At 46.0% G+C, this 14102-nt stretch overlaps 1 protein-coding gene across 3 annotated transcripts in view; it reads left to right on the top strand.

Moving 5' to 3' along the window:
* Positions 1 to 14102, top strand: part of LOC135913204 (uncharacterized) — a 215514-nt gene that overhangs the window by 60376 nt on the left and 141036 nt on the right. The gene's annotated exons all lie outside the window — the stretch shown is intronic.

Below are 14102 nucleotides of genomic sequence, written 5' to 3'. Positions count from 1 at the left end.
TTTTGACGACCTGGGTTTGTTTATTTGACATGCGTCTAAGTCTACGCATATGATCGTGTTATCTTTTTTTTTTTTCATTTCCACCTCAATCGAAATTCCGCACCCCCGGGCGGCGGTACCCAACTCACACCTTACAGCACAGTAGCGCAGCGCTGACGTGGTGGCTAGCCAGCAAAACTTAATTTAATTAAATTAAACTATGGGGTATTACGAGCCAAAACCACTTTCTGATTACGAGGCACGCCGTAATATCGGACTCCGGAAATTTCGACCACGTGGGGTTTAGCGTGCACCGAAATCTAAGTACACGGGTGTTTTCGCATGTCGCCCCCATCTAACTGCGGCCGCCGAGGCCGGGATTCGATCCCGCGACCTCGTGCTCAGCAGCCTAACACCATAGCCACTGAGCAACCACGGCGGGTAGCCAGCAAAACTGCTGAGCACTATAGTTAAAAAAGAAGCAGGCTGGTGGTATAGTGTGCATTGCAATACGTGAGGCATAGCGCAAGCGGGGCGCGCAAGATGTCAGACCAGTTGAAGGCACGGCGCGCAGGCAAAGCGACTTTCTGAGCCTTTTCAGTCATCTTATGTGCCCCGTTTGCGCACCACGCATGACGCTACGCAACGCTGTGAAGCCAATGCTGAGAAAAAGTGCAAATACTAATGCCGGACGGCGCTGACAGGCTGCGTAATTTCTTCGGATTTTCTGAGACGTCGTCTCACGCCGAGTGAGCTCCTCACGGGCATAGCCGGTCCTCGGTATACCTGCTGCAGTGTGGGTACCATGACTATAGAAACAACGGAATTGTGGCCCGTCTGCGCTTGTTGGTTCACATTAAAGTGGCGTTATTTAAGATCGCCTTACCTCAACAAAGCGATTGAGCGCGGGTCACGATATGTAGGGCTGCTATGGCCGTCGGCCCTGCAGCGAAGTACGCGTGTTTTAGTACGAGTCAAATGATTGTACGAGGGCGCGAAGTCACCGTCAACCAGAAATATCAGATCAGTGAAGGCCGTCTAGAAGCTTTGTGGCAAACAGCGCTGCGAGCATTCACAAAGCATGCGTCCGGGACACGAACACGTTCGAATGCGAACATCTTACAATTGTGCTTCTCGGAAGCCATTGCAGCCTGTACTCCCAATATTTATTTTCAATTATTATTAATAATTTTCAATTATTTTGCTTGCTAGCAGTAATCGTTGTCTTAAACGTTTTAGGTGCCAACGGGTATTGCGTGGTTCATACTGCTCAAAGAACAGCCGTGAAAACACAAAAACACCATCCTTAAGGCGCTCCTGTCGGGTAGGATATTACAGGATGCTCGCATATGTATGGCAGCTCGCATTGTGTGGGTTTTAAAAGGCTGTGCAAACTTCTTTCTTTAAGGATACAGTAGGAGATCGAATTACGGCTGCACTTCGCAGCGCTTGCGTGTCATGCTGCTAGTTCTTCTGTCTTCCTTAAAGTGACTCTGTAATTTGAGCTGTATTCCATTCTTTAGGAAATGTTTCAACCGCATGGAAAATAATGACGTAAAAAAGGCACACATACACACGCACATAGGCGCATGCCTAGGTGTGTGTGTGTATGTGAGCCTTTTACTCGTCTGTGTTGTCCGTGTGATTTAAGCAGTTCTTGAAGAATGGAATACTAACGTACTCAAACTGCCACATTGTTGAGCTGCATAAGTCTGCTACCTCTGCGCTATACCAACGCTCTAACCGTGAGCGGAGGCTTGATAAGCTAGGATAGACGAGAAAATGTAACAGTTGGCGACGTCTTCTTGAAGCCTTCGCAGCAGCTCGCCGTCACGTCATAAATTTACGATACGTCTGCGCGGCTCTAATGTTTCTATTACACACGCCGCGGTGGCTTAGCGGCTATGGTGTTGCGCTGCTAAGCAGGAGGTCGCAGGATGAAATCCCGGCCGCGGCGGCCATGTTTCCAAGGGGGCGCACTGCAAGATCGGCCGTGTCTCGTGCATTGGATTCATGTTAAAAAATCCCCGGTGATCAACATTTATCCAAAATCTCCGATTATGGCGAGACTCATATCCAAATCCTGGTTTTATTGCGTAAAACCCCAAAATTCAATTTTTATTCTAAAAAAAATTCTGAAAAAAAGAATGGCTGAACATACTGAGTTTCAGGGACCATTACTGAGCATCGACGGCTCAAGTACGAAAGAACACTTTGAAACCCGTGACCTCGCACTGACGTATCGGTATGGGGTGTCGGCGGGAAATATAAATTGTGCAACCTTCATTTTCTCTTCTACTAGCACACCCTACTGTCGCGAATATACGAGAGTAGAGTTTTCAAATAATACATGATTATTCCAAATATACACCTGCGATATACTGTTTTTCTTCAGTGTGACTTTAACATGTCTGAGTACTAAGACATGTTCTAAGGATAAGTGACCAGGGGCGGAATTCACTTAGAGCATTTACGAACAAATTTAGGCGGATGCAAAACTGGACGAAAAAGTGTATTCACAAAGCTGAAACTCTTCGCAAGATCAGCAATCTTGCGATGCCTGCCGCTGCATAGACGAGCGCTGTAGTCTAAAAAATACACATATGTAACGTTACCAAAGGTGCGAACTTCAGCACTTTCACTAACAGTAAGCGTAAGTCGATTCACCAAACCTAAACAGCTGTTGCAGACGATGACTTAAGAAAAAATCTCTACGATATGGCCGTAACAGTCTTGGGAACATAATTATGTCTATCTGCGCCGCTCGAGCTGGCGCGGGTAAGCGTAAGAACGTGCTGTTTCACCCTATTGACCATAGGCCATAACTAATAGCCGAGCATGGCACGTGCCTATAGGTTGGTCGCATGCTCTCATCTGTCATCTCCCAGTGCTTTGAACTGTCTCCGTGCATGACTAAATTGTGCGTCCGCTGCTGTAGAAGGCACTAACATTGCTCATGTGCGGCGAACTTCCACGTCGTGTCTGATATACTGTGTTTAGGTATGCGCGCAATGGCCTGAATTTTGGTTCTCGTCATTCCACTCTATTGGGTGTTCGCAAATAGAAGTGCAGTGTCAATCCCTGACAACAGTGAAGTATGTCACTCATGTGTTTTGGGCACTTGTATTGCTTTCTCTTTTTGACATTTCTCTTGCTCATAGGGCTGCGCGGATGCTTATTTCTTCCACCACTTTTAGGCTATAATTTTCCATGCGGCATGAAAAAAATATATAACGTTTCTAAATTTTAAAACATGATGCGGTTGCATAATTGCCTGTCATCTTCTCTGCTGTTAGCCTCAGCCTTCCATTATGTAGCTCATAGTTTCAACTAAGCGCTGAGTCGTAGCGACGGTCTGTGCCCACGGTGTTGCTCACTTTGCGGCCTACGGTGTGAACCAACGTATGTGTACGACGGATGGCAATCCTGTGTCTGATATGAAGCGGGATATCGATACGACGACATATAAAAAAAAGGGATGGCGAATGAAATCACGACCACCATTCATGGCAAAATTATGTGGCTGTGAAATAAAACACCTCAGGAACTAAGCGAACAATTGTTGCATGAGTACACACACACGCACAGAGAGAGAGCGAGACGGACAAAAATACAAACGCACGCACACACACGCGCACGCACACTTATACCTATGTAACCACACTGACTATAACTACAGGGGACACTTCGTTTTTGGTAAAAAAAGTATACATCGTTTGTTTTCCCTGCGCAACGATAATAAAAGGCAACAGGAAATGGGAAGACCAGAAAACAAAGTTAAGCGACAGCAGACTACAGTCTTATTCCAAACCCCGTAATAACGTCAGTCCTGGGCAAAATGATGTCACTCACCTCTTTCAGTGGTTCCATTCGATCTTCGTTCTGTAGTTTCTTCCTCTTAATTAAGGAACTCCTTATAGACGTTTATGAATTCAGTGCAATGAGTAATAAATAAATAAACAAGAATGTACTTCTGCCCGACGACAGCCTTACGGTGCTGCGCAATAGTGATGTCAACATGACGGCATGAAAAACCCCGGTCACAGTGGCCTGGTATCGCGGTATGAATAATTTGAAGCGTGCACAACGCTAAACGTGGTCCCTAAAACGCCTCGTATCAGGAAGATCAGCATTTTCGCCGCTCGAATTATGCGGCCTTGCGCGCACTCCCGGCGGCGCGCAGTTTGATCCCTCTATTCAGAGCGTTTACACAGAGCTACGGCATTTAATAATAATATTAATATTATCCTTTATTTCATGAAAATATTACACATTCAAAAAACCGGTCAGCCCAAGCCTTGGACGCTTGTCGGGCTGTACTCGGCAGTCAGCGACAAGTACTCAAAGAAATAAAAATAAAGCAAGGTTAGCAAGCTATAAGCTGATGCAATTTACAAAACAAAAAGCAAACTACAACGAAAAAGGAGACTACAAGACAAAAGCAAAGTACCACAAACAAAACGTTAGCTACGAGCAAACGCAAGCTAGAAAAGATACAAAGTGAAACAGGCAAGGATACTCACCACTCTAGGCCAAATGAAACTAATCGAAACTATAGGACGGGCTCGAATGACAACTAAACGGAAGAATAATTATTTTTGAGGCATAGTTTGTGTGTTCATTGGGTAAAGAATTAAAAACGTTAGGAATATAATATTTTCTGCTATAACGACAAACACGGTTGTAACACCGCGGGGTAGTGAACGTATTATGGTGTCTCAGTGGTCTGGCAGGAATCAACGGAAACAGAAAATCACTGTTCCAAAAATGTTTTATCACCACAGTTTGAAAGAATAATGCTTCAAATGAGGGTAACTCCAAAAAGGAAAATAGATTATTATTACGAGGAATGGTCTCATTGTATGCAACATTGGGAAGAACATATTTCAGAATAAAAATCAATTTTGCACGCCATGTGTAATTAGTGGTGTAAGTGCATATCGTATGGCCTGTGGAGAATGAACTTCACATCAAGGCCATGATGCTTGCAGCATGAGGCTGACAACTCATTTGTTATTTCAGTTGTGTGTAACTTCCCCAGTTACGTTCAGCCACAGCGCATGTAGCCTGTACTTCTCAGGCTTCGACCCTGCCTCAGGGATATAGTTCCGGCTTCTCATGGTTTAATTAGCCGTAAGTGAAAAAATACTTATAGATAAAACGGTAAGGCAAGGAGACACAATCTGACAGATTATATTCACTGCGTGCTTAGTATTCAAGCTTTCAGACTAGGAAGAATTGAAGCGTCCGTCTGTGACTACACGTTGTCCCCGCTTCTGTGAAAACAAGTTACCTCGCCTGACCCCCACGTGGAGGCCAGATGAAGTAACTGGATTTCCCTAGACGTGGGGACAATGTGTAGTGACGGACGGTCGCTACAAGAGCTATCCCCCCCCCCCCCCACCTAGAATGCCGAAGGCTTAGCTGTGAATGGCGGACAGAATGCAGCGTTAATGTTCAAGGTAGGCTGGTTCAACGCGGTCGCACGACACTCTTTTTGCTGCGAACGTCAATCTTCCAGCAGGAAGGCACACGTGAAGTCACTTGCCGGGAAACTACACACGGGCTGCCCTCGGGCGATGCGTGGCCCCGTAGGTCGAAGCTGTTCGAGGCAGGAATATAGCTTAAGTGCTGCGCGTCCGCTTGCGGATGACCTTGCTGGGTGCGGAAAAACTGGCGTAGAACGAGGACTGCTGATCCTTAGAGCAGCTCTGCTGCGCTGTAAAGCAGTTGTTTTCTTGAAGACCGTAGCTTTTACATCCTGACTAACCAGAAGCCGTTAACCTTCGTTTTCAAGAACAACAGTTCCTCGTACTCAGAACGTGAGCTTCGGCAACTTTCCTTTATCTCCGAATTTTCTAGGGATGTCCGTCATATTTCTGGGAACGAAAATCAGGCAGCTGACACACTGTCGCGTATCTCAAAAGCTATATTACTTGCCTCCGGTAAACCAAGCTCCCAATAGGATAAAGGCGATTATCAACGGCTAATATCTCAACAACTTTCAGATTGCCGATGTGATTTTCCTTTAGTTTGGGCGTGTTGTTGGGATACATACAAACTGCGATACATAGCGCAAGAATGACACATGGACAAGCAGGAACACGGGACGAGCGCCACATGAGGGTTTGCTTTCCAGCGTTGAGGCGGAAATAGATGAGCATGGCGCTGTCTTTTTTCCTAACGCTTGTGGTGTTAGCGGTGCAAGGTTTTTAGAGCTTTTATCATTTTATTTAAGGTCCACGTTCGTTCAATTTGCCAATAACATTTACCTGCAAAAGCAGGGTGTTTGCATAGGCTCATGCATAGCACCCATAATAAGTGACTTGTTTTTAGCTCGATGTGACAAAGCTCTTTCTGTGCGGTTGGGCGACTTGGGCGTTGTAAAATTTTTTAGATATATAGATGATTTTTCGGTATTTTTAGATCGAGCACTACTTGATCCGGCCGCCAGTTCCCATGTAGATTGCGGTTTTGACTGTTCAAACCCTGCTGTTGACAGTATTCTTGCCTCATTCAATGAGTATTATACGCCACTTACGTTCACCACTGAATTTCCTGCGCCGAACAATATCAGGTTTTTAGACTTGCGTTTGCATTTCAAAGCTGAACACGTGTGTTGGGTATACGAGCCCAGAGCTAATAAGCCGCCCTTGAGGTACACTTCTGCACACTCAAAACTCATAAAAAGAAGTATCGTACGTTCTTTCTTGTCATGCGCTCTCTCGAAGTCATGTGCTCACTTGCTGGATGACGGCCTTAGAAAGCAGGTGGCTCGTCTGAAAGCAGCGAACTATCCGAGACATATCATTATCTTGGTTGCTGACGGCCTGCATCGTCGAAGGAAGCTAACTTCACGCATGAGCGATGACCAGAGAGCGGATGACGAAAGAGAGAGGAAAGAACAAAGGGACAAACGAAAGGTGGCTGTAATTCCCTACTTTCATAAGGTTTCCCACAACCCAAAGAAGGTTGGGCAACGTTCTGGTGTAAACGTTGTTTTTACAGCGCCTAACAAACTCGTGAGGTTGAGTGTGTTGGGCTGTCCCATGAGGAAACGAAAGCCTGGTTGCGCTACCGCACACAAGGATCCTTTTGTTACATGCACTCGCAACGTGGTGTATAAGATTCCACTTTCATGTGGGAAGTACTACGTGGGCCAGGCGGGCAGATGTTTAAACGGGCGTTTGGGGGGGAGGGGGGCATAGTGATAAAGTGGAGAGCATCACGATAGATGGACATCTGGCTGCCCATTGTAAAAAATGCGACGCGAAGGCACCATGCTTCCCTCTCTTAAAACAAACTGTTGTTGTCTATCGCCACAGGAATAGGATTACGAGGGAAATTGTCAAAGCAGCTGAAATAACCAGAGCAGTTGACGATTGTGTTAGCACGCCGTCTATTTATTATCAAAGAACCAGCTTGAATTTTTGGGTATAGTAGTCACATCACTGCTTTACCTCCTTCCCTTCAGTGTGTTTCTTGCAGTGGCGTCCCAGTGAGTATATATATGCTCACCAGCTGCAATAAATAAATTGTTGAAAGTAAGCGCTCGTCCCGTGTTCCTGCTTGTCCCTGTGTCTTTCTTGCGCTATGTATCCCAGTTTGTAGGCATTGTCCTGTTCAGCAACAATTTATTCAGGACCTTAACTGAGAAACTGTAAGATTACATTGAAGAATAATATGCAGAAAAATATGTGGAAGACCACGCTTATGTTGAATAACCTGTCAATCGAACAAGAATTCATATTCGGCAGTCAGCCGCTAGAGTTTGTGCAGGAGTAAGATTACTTAGGTCAATTAAGTCAGTTACTCACAGGGAGCCCTGACAATGAGACGAAAATTTACAGAAGAATGAAAATGGGTCAGAGTGCATACCGCCGGCATTAACAAAATCGTGACCAGTAGCTTACCGCTGTTGTTGAAACTAAAAGTGTTTAATCATTCCATTCTTCAAGTAGTAACATATTGAGCAGAAACTTGGAGGTTAACAATGAAGCTTGAGGATGAGTTAAGGACCACTCAAAAAAGCCATGGAACGAAAAATGCTAGGCGTAAGGCTAACAGAGACGAAGAAAGCGGTGTGCATCAGAAAGCCAAACGGAGCTGGGCAGGCCGCGTAATTCTTAGAGTAGATAATCATTGGTCCATTAGAAGTACAGAGTGGGCGCTGGGGAAATCAAGCACTGTGGAGCACGGCCTAAAATTAAAGGGACTAATGAAATAAGGAAATTTGCAGGCATAATTTGGAGTCAGCTAGCGCAGGTCAGGGTAATTAGAGATCGCTGGTAGAGGCCCTCGTGCTGCAGTGAATACAAAAGTAGGCTGATGACGTTTTACAACATCCAAAATTCATGTGGAATTTTAACGGACTGTTTCTCCTGAGCCCCTGTTCGCTTCAACTGCGAGGCCGCATTCATATGTTTAGAGAGTGGCGTCGGGCGCTATACCGCCACCACCACCTTGGCATGTGCAGTGTCTGCTCGGAACCAAGTGCATCAGTGTAGCAAGATCGACAACCGACCCAATCGGAGACCAGCTGGCATTTGAACCGCTATGTGCTTCGTGCACGGTGCTGTGCAGTATTCTGATGCGCACGCGAGCGAATGTTCTTGTGAGGCTGGTAAAGTTATGGCAACGTCGCTGCTGAGCATCGTGGTGATGCTGACTCATTAGCCTTGACATTTATGAGGTGCCACTTGTGTCTATGACAGACCGTGTGGTTAAGGGCTGCAGGTCTCGACGTCACCAACCTATGATTAATTACCACTCGCCAAAATTGATGTGTATGCGCCTTTGCGCATTTCGGCTCTGTCTGAACGCGGCAGCCTGAACCTGCAAAAAGAAACTCTTAACCTGGTGCGATGCGTCGCCGTGTTTTATCAGCTGAGCAGAAGCTAAGAAGCGATGAACGCTGTCGCCATGTCAAAATGTGACAGGCAGCGAAACATGCAGGTGTGGATGCTACGTATAGTGAAGTTTTCTGTCATAATATTGGGAATGTTGGTAGCGCCGACTTCTTTTAGCATTTCTTTTTTATGGCTGATTTCATAGCTTTTCATGCCCTCGACAGTGATTCTATAGGAAGGGAGGGCACTCTACGTCGTCGGTCAGTGGTCGACGACATCGTCGACCAGCATCTTAGAATGTACGGGCCGCCAAGGGAGCTTATATTGGACCTATGCGCGGCATTAGATCCGGACCTGCAACCGCGTGCAGCGCGATCACAAACCCTACCGGTCAATGTACGGGTTCCGTGCCCCTTGCCTTGAGGCCCTATGAACTAAATGCTATGGAACATTTTTTTTTCAGTAATTACTTTCGAAATAAAGACATTTAGCTGCTTTGTAGTACGGTGCTGGTGGTTGCGGTGCTGGTGCTGGTGGTGGTGGGGATGTATACAGCCTTGCAGACCTAGCCGGTAATTGCTCCCGTTGAGGGCATTTCTCTAGACCAAATATATCAGCATGGGACAATCCATCCTGTCTCTAGCAGAAATGTGAGAATAATGCCTAATGCTTTCACTTCAACTGTTTTGACAGCGCTGCGGTGAACAGTGCAGTGATTACTTTTGTCGGCACTGTAGCAGACGCCCAGAAAAGGAAGCTGTCGAATAGGGGTCTGCAGTGATTTCCCTTAGGAATTTAGCCTCAACTATACGTGTATGATGTGCGATCATGCTATCAGCTAACCGCACTCCTTTTCTTTCTTGTCGTTTAATCCGACCTTTGCTTCCTTCTCACTCTCATACCACGTCGTAAGTTAAAAGCGCTGCCGCTTCGGTTACACCCTTATCTCAGCGTAAGAACTTTTTGGCTAATAAATTGCGTGCGAACCAGGCAACATAGTGAATTCCACCACAGAATCACAATATCGTGACGGAAGCAGATATGGGTTTGACCATTGAGGATAACAAGTTCACTGGCATGAAAGGCATGTTCCTAACAAGCGCGGCCATAAAACCGCTACATTCGATGTTACAACACGCGAGAAGAGATCGCGGTCCGCTTGATAGTTCCGAATATTCTCAAGGTGAAACATATATATATATATATATATATATATATATATATATATATATATATATATATATATATATATATATATATATATATATATATATATATCAGGGGCGTAGCCGGGGGGGCTTATGGAGCTTCAGGCCCCCGCCCGAAATTTTTTCGTGCATGCACCGCCAACCGAAACAACCCACGGCGCTGGAAATCATTATGGATGTTCTCTAGAAAGTATTTTTCGCGCCCGAAAAAAACAATTCCGCGTGAAGATTGTGAACTCGAGCTGGATTTCGTCGTGACGACCATGCACCTGGAGTCCCATAACGCAAAAATCCCCATCCGAGCACAAAGTTTCAAGGGCGCTTTGATGGCCAGCGGGCCCGCCGCCGCATCTCGCAGAGGCCGCAGAATCTACGGAGCGCATGGATTTCAATTAAGAAACTTTAGAGGTGTAAAAATCACATAATGTTTTGATGGGAAAGGTGCATTGACATATCCAAAGTCATGCTTTACGTTTTCATTTCCGGATCTTTGCGGGTTTATTGTTCTTATTAACATTTGATGCCAAAGCTGCATTTACTTTTTCAAAGTCGTACATCGGACCATACAACAAAACAAGCCAAATCAATACACTCTCAGACAAGTTGACAAGGTCTGATCAGACGAGGTCCGATGAGACGAGGTCCGATGAGACGAGGACCAAAGAGGCGAAGTGTTGTGATGGTTCATATTTTCCATCATGTCACAGAAAACAATATCGACATCTTTTTCACCTGCACCAAAGCATCCATGCATGTCAAGACACTAGAGCCAGCAAAGGTAACTGCATTCTTAATTATTTTTTCTACATTGAATTTTATTCGCGAGGACACATTGAGCCTCTCCAATTTTTTGTACTCGCTACCTGCGGGCTACCAGTGCCAGCCAGAGGTCATGCGTTTTTCATGTGTTGCCCTGACAACCGCGCGGCGCACTGCGGTGCGCGTTCGTTTTTCTCTGGCCGAGCGGATTTTAGCCTCAGAGTTTTGGACGCTTACTGGCTAGCAGACGAGAAAAAAAAACAATGGTCGCTCGCCGCCACCATTGTGGGGACTCGAGAGATTGCAATGCGTTCGCTTGAGGGCATCACCATCGTTTCGATGTTATAGCAACGGTTACGGAATGTCTTATCTCGCCAGTGTAGGATAACGAGCAGCATGCACATGGTTCTCTGTGGATCAAGTGTCTCACGCTTTCTTCGATATTCCTTAGATAGCTACATTAGGTGCCCCAAGTAGGCATTCGGTTGGGGCCAAGATGCTTTCCTTTGCGTTTCTGCATTTCGGTGCGCCCCCCCCCCCCCTACAGACACACACAAAAAAGACATTGTTGCCGCGCAGCGAATTGTCGCATGCTGAAAGTTCGATTTTGTTACTACTTTTGCGAAAAGCAATGGGCCATGGCATTCTTCACTTGCCGGATACTGTTACTATATTATTGTGATACCAATCAGGTGAACACTCAAGGCGCATTCCTGTCGTCGCCGTCATGTTCCGTGTGAAGTCCAAGGGCGATAACATCATCAGCGCGTGCCGCATGCTGTATGTGCGAGTGAAAGCGTAGGGGGGGGGGGGGGGTGGAGGGGGCACCGACGATGGTAGATCAGTCTTGTGTGTGCAACGGAGAAAAGAGGGAAGGAAGCGCGCCGCCTTCCCTTGCGCGCGATGCATCGGGCGAGTGCAGGGAGGGGGGGGGGGGGTGCAGGCCTTAGGATTCTGTGATCTATGAATCTGTGATTGCGCAACATGTTTATTTGCCTTCTTTGACGCAAAATGCAGGGTGTTTTAGCTAACTTTAGCCAGAGTTTAAAAATATGCCGATGCACTCTAAGACGACGCGACCAAATGCATGTTGCTCACTTTTGTATGCATTGTGTAGCTATTTCTGTGTTTTGTCTAATTAGATAATCAGTTAAAATTAATTAACTAACTTCTGAAGCAACAAAGCTAGGAAAAAAATCCACATTATAAAGTTTCAGAGTGCTTTGCAAAGCGTCCGAATAAACAGTTTCTGCCTTTCTATCTATTAAGTATAAGTGTTTTTCAGCTCACTGCGGATTCCCGCGAAATACAAAAACGCAACGTGACATGCCCGCTTGCGCGTCTTGATTGCACTGTTCCCAAGCTTTCCGCGCACAAACAGCCATAGGTGCACCAGCTGCCACTTAAAAAGTGACAGAGCAGCGACGCAAGCGTTCGCTATTCGATTTAAGCTAGCAACCGTTATCTACAGTGCTGGGTAAAGCAACTGATGGACATAGTTGTAGCGGTAGGTGGTAATTCTAGACAGCGATAAACAGACTATCGTGCATCGGCCGCTAAAGCGCGAGCAATTTCGTGATGCCTTTTTCCAACGAGAAAACAGCAAACATGATCCTTGCCGTAGTAGCTGCAAGCAGACAGAGACGGCAGGCTGCAAGAATATTTCGAAGCTGGCACCCGGGTACGTGACTGAGCCCGATGACAATATTCAACACCTACGAGTCGCTGAAGCAAACCGGCAGCTTCACAAGAAAGAGGCAGATAGCTTGAGTCATAAATAATGAGGTTCGCTCTAACGTTTTGTCTTTCATGGCAGTTAATCCACACGCTAGCACGCGCAGCGTGAGCGCACGGCTCGGTGTGTCCAACACAAGTGCCTCGATGATTTTGAAAACAGCTGGACTGCACCTTTATCACCTGCAGTTGCATCAATGCCTGGAGTCAAGGGATCTTCAAAAAAGACTCAACTTTGCGAATTGGATTTTGATTCTGGAGGAGCAGGATTCTGACTTTCTGACCAAGGTATCCGGACTGAAGAGATGAACTTTTGCTGAAATTGCCAAGTAAACATCCACAACCCACACTATGGAAGTGAGCAAAATCCTCACTAGCTAGGAATCGCCCGCCACCAATATCAGTGGTATTTTAACGTTTGGTGCGGAATATATGACCGCACAGTCATTGGCCCAAAGTTTTTAACAACACTGTGACCGGCAAGAGGTATGTCAGTTCCTCAAAGGGCAGGGTGAAGACTTCTGCTGCAAGATGCCACTAGCCCAGCTTGACGCAATGTGGTGTCAGCACGACGGCGCCAGTCGAGCACGAGCAAGCCGTGATGTCACTTTCCCTGGGCAATGGATAGGGAGAAACGGGCATGTGCTGGGGCCGGCAATGTCATCCGACATCAACCCTCTTGACTTTTTTCTTCTGGGGCTATATTAAGGATCACGTATACACGACGGAAACGACGACTCAAGAAGCCTTACAGGAGAAGATAATTGAAGTCTGCCACAGCATTTCACCGACGCTACTCAAGGCAGCGACAGCAAACGTTCTCAGAAGGTCCCAGTGTTGTATCGCTGCAGAAGGTGACTTCTTAGATCGCTTGCTGTGAAAGCGCTTGAAAAATAACGTAAATTCCGTGAAAGACTGCGTCTGGTCACTAATGATACTCTTATTACACCATTTTCAGCCTTCTCAAAACTGAGTTTTTTTTATTTATGGATGTTCAATTTGCTTACAGCTATCGTAAAATGACGGACCTGTTGCTTCCAACAGCACAACCGATAACTGCTGAGTCTGCTTATTGCCATAACGAACTTTTGCGAGAGGAGCACATCGCTGGCGTAAACGGGACAGCCGACGCCTACGTGGTTGCCCTGTCGGCCTTTTAGCGGTAGCGCGCCTATGGCTGTTTGTGCGATGAATGTTGGGGAGCTGTGCAATCTCGATGCGCAAGCGGGCATGTCACTAGTTTTGTGGTTCACGAGCATCATCAGTAAGCTGAAATACACTAATACCTAATACATATACAGAAAGACAGAAACTGTTTAATCGGACGCTTTGCAAACCGCTCTCCAATTTTCTAAATGAAATTTTTTCCCTAACTTCGTTATTTCAGAAGTTGGTTTACTAATCTAGACTAAAAATCTAATTCAGCAAAATACAAAATATAGCCTGACACACTACGTACAAAAGAAAGCAACTTGCACTTGGTCGCGTCGTCTTAGAGTGTATCGGCATATTTTTTAAGTCTGGCTGAAATTAGCTGACACACCCTGTATAAAGTGACTTTTGCTTAGATACG

The sequence above is a fragment of the Dermacentor albipictus genome, chromosome 2 (assembly GCF_038994185.2).
Source record: "Dermacentor albipictus isolate Rhodes 1998 colony chromosome 2, USDA_Dalb.pri_finalv2, whole genome shotgun sequence".
NCBI classification, from domain to species: Eukaryota; Metazoa; Arthropoda; class Arachnida; order Ixodida; family Ixodidae; genus Dermacentor; species Dermacentor albipictus.
This window is presented reverse-complemented; position numbering and strand designations above follow the sequence as displayed.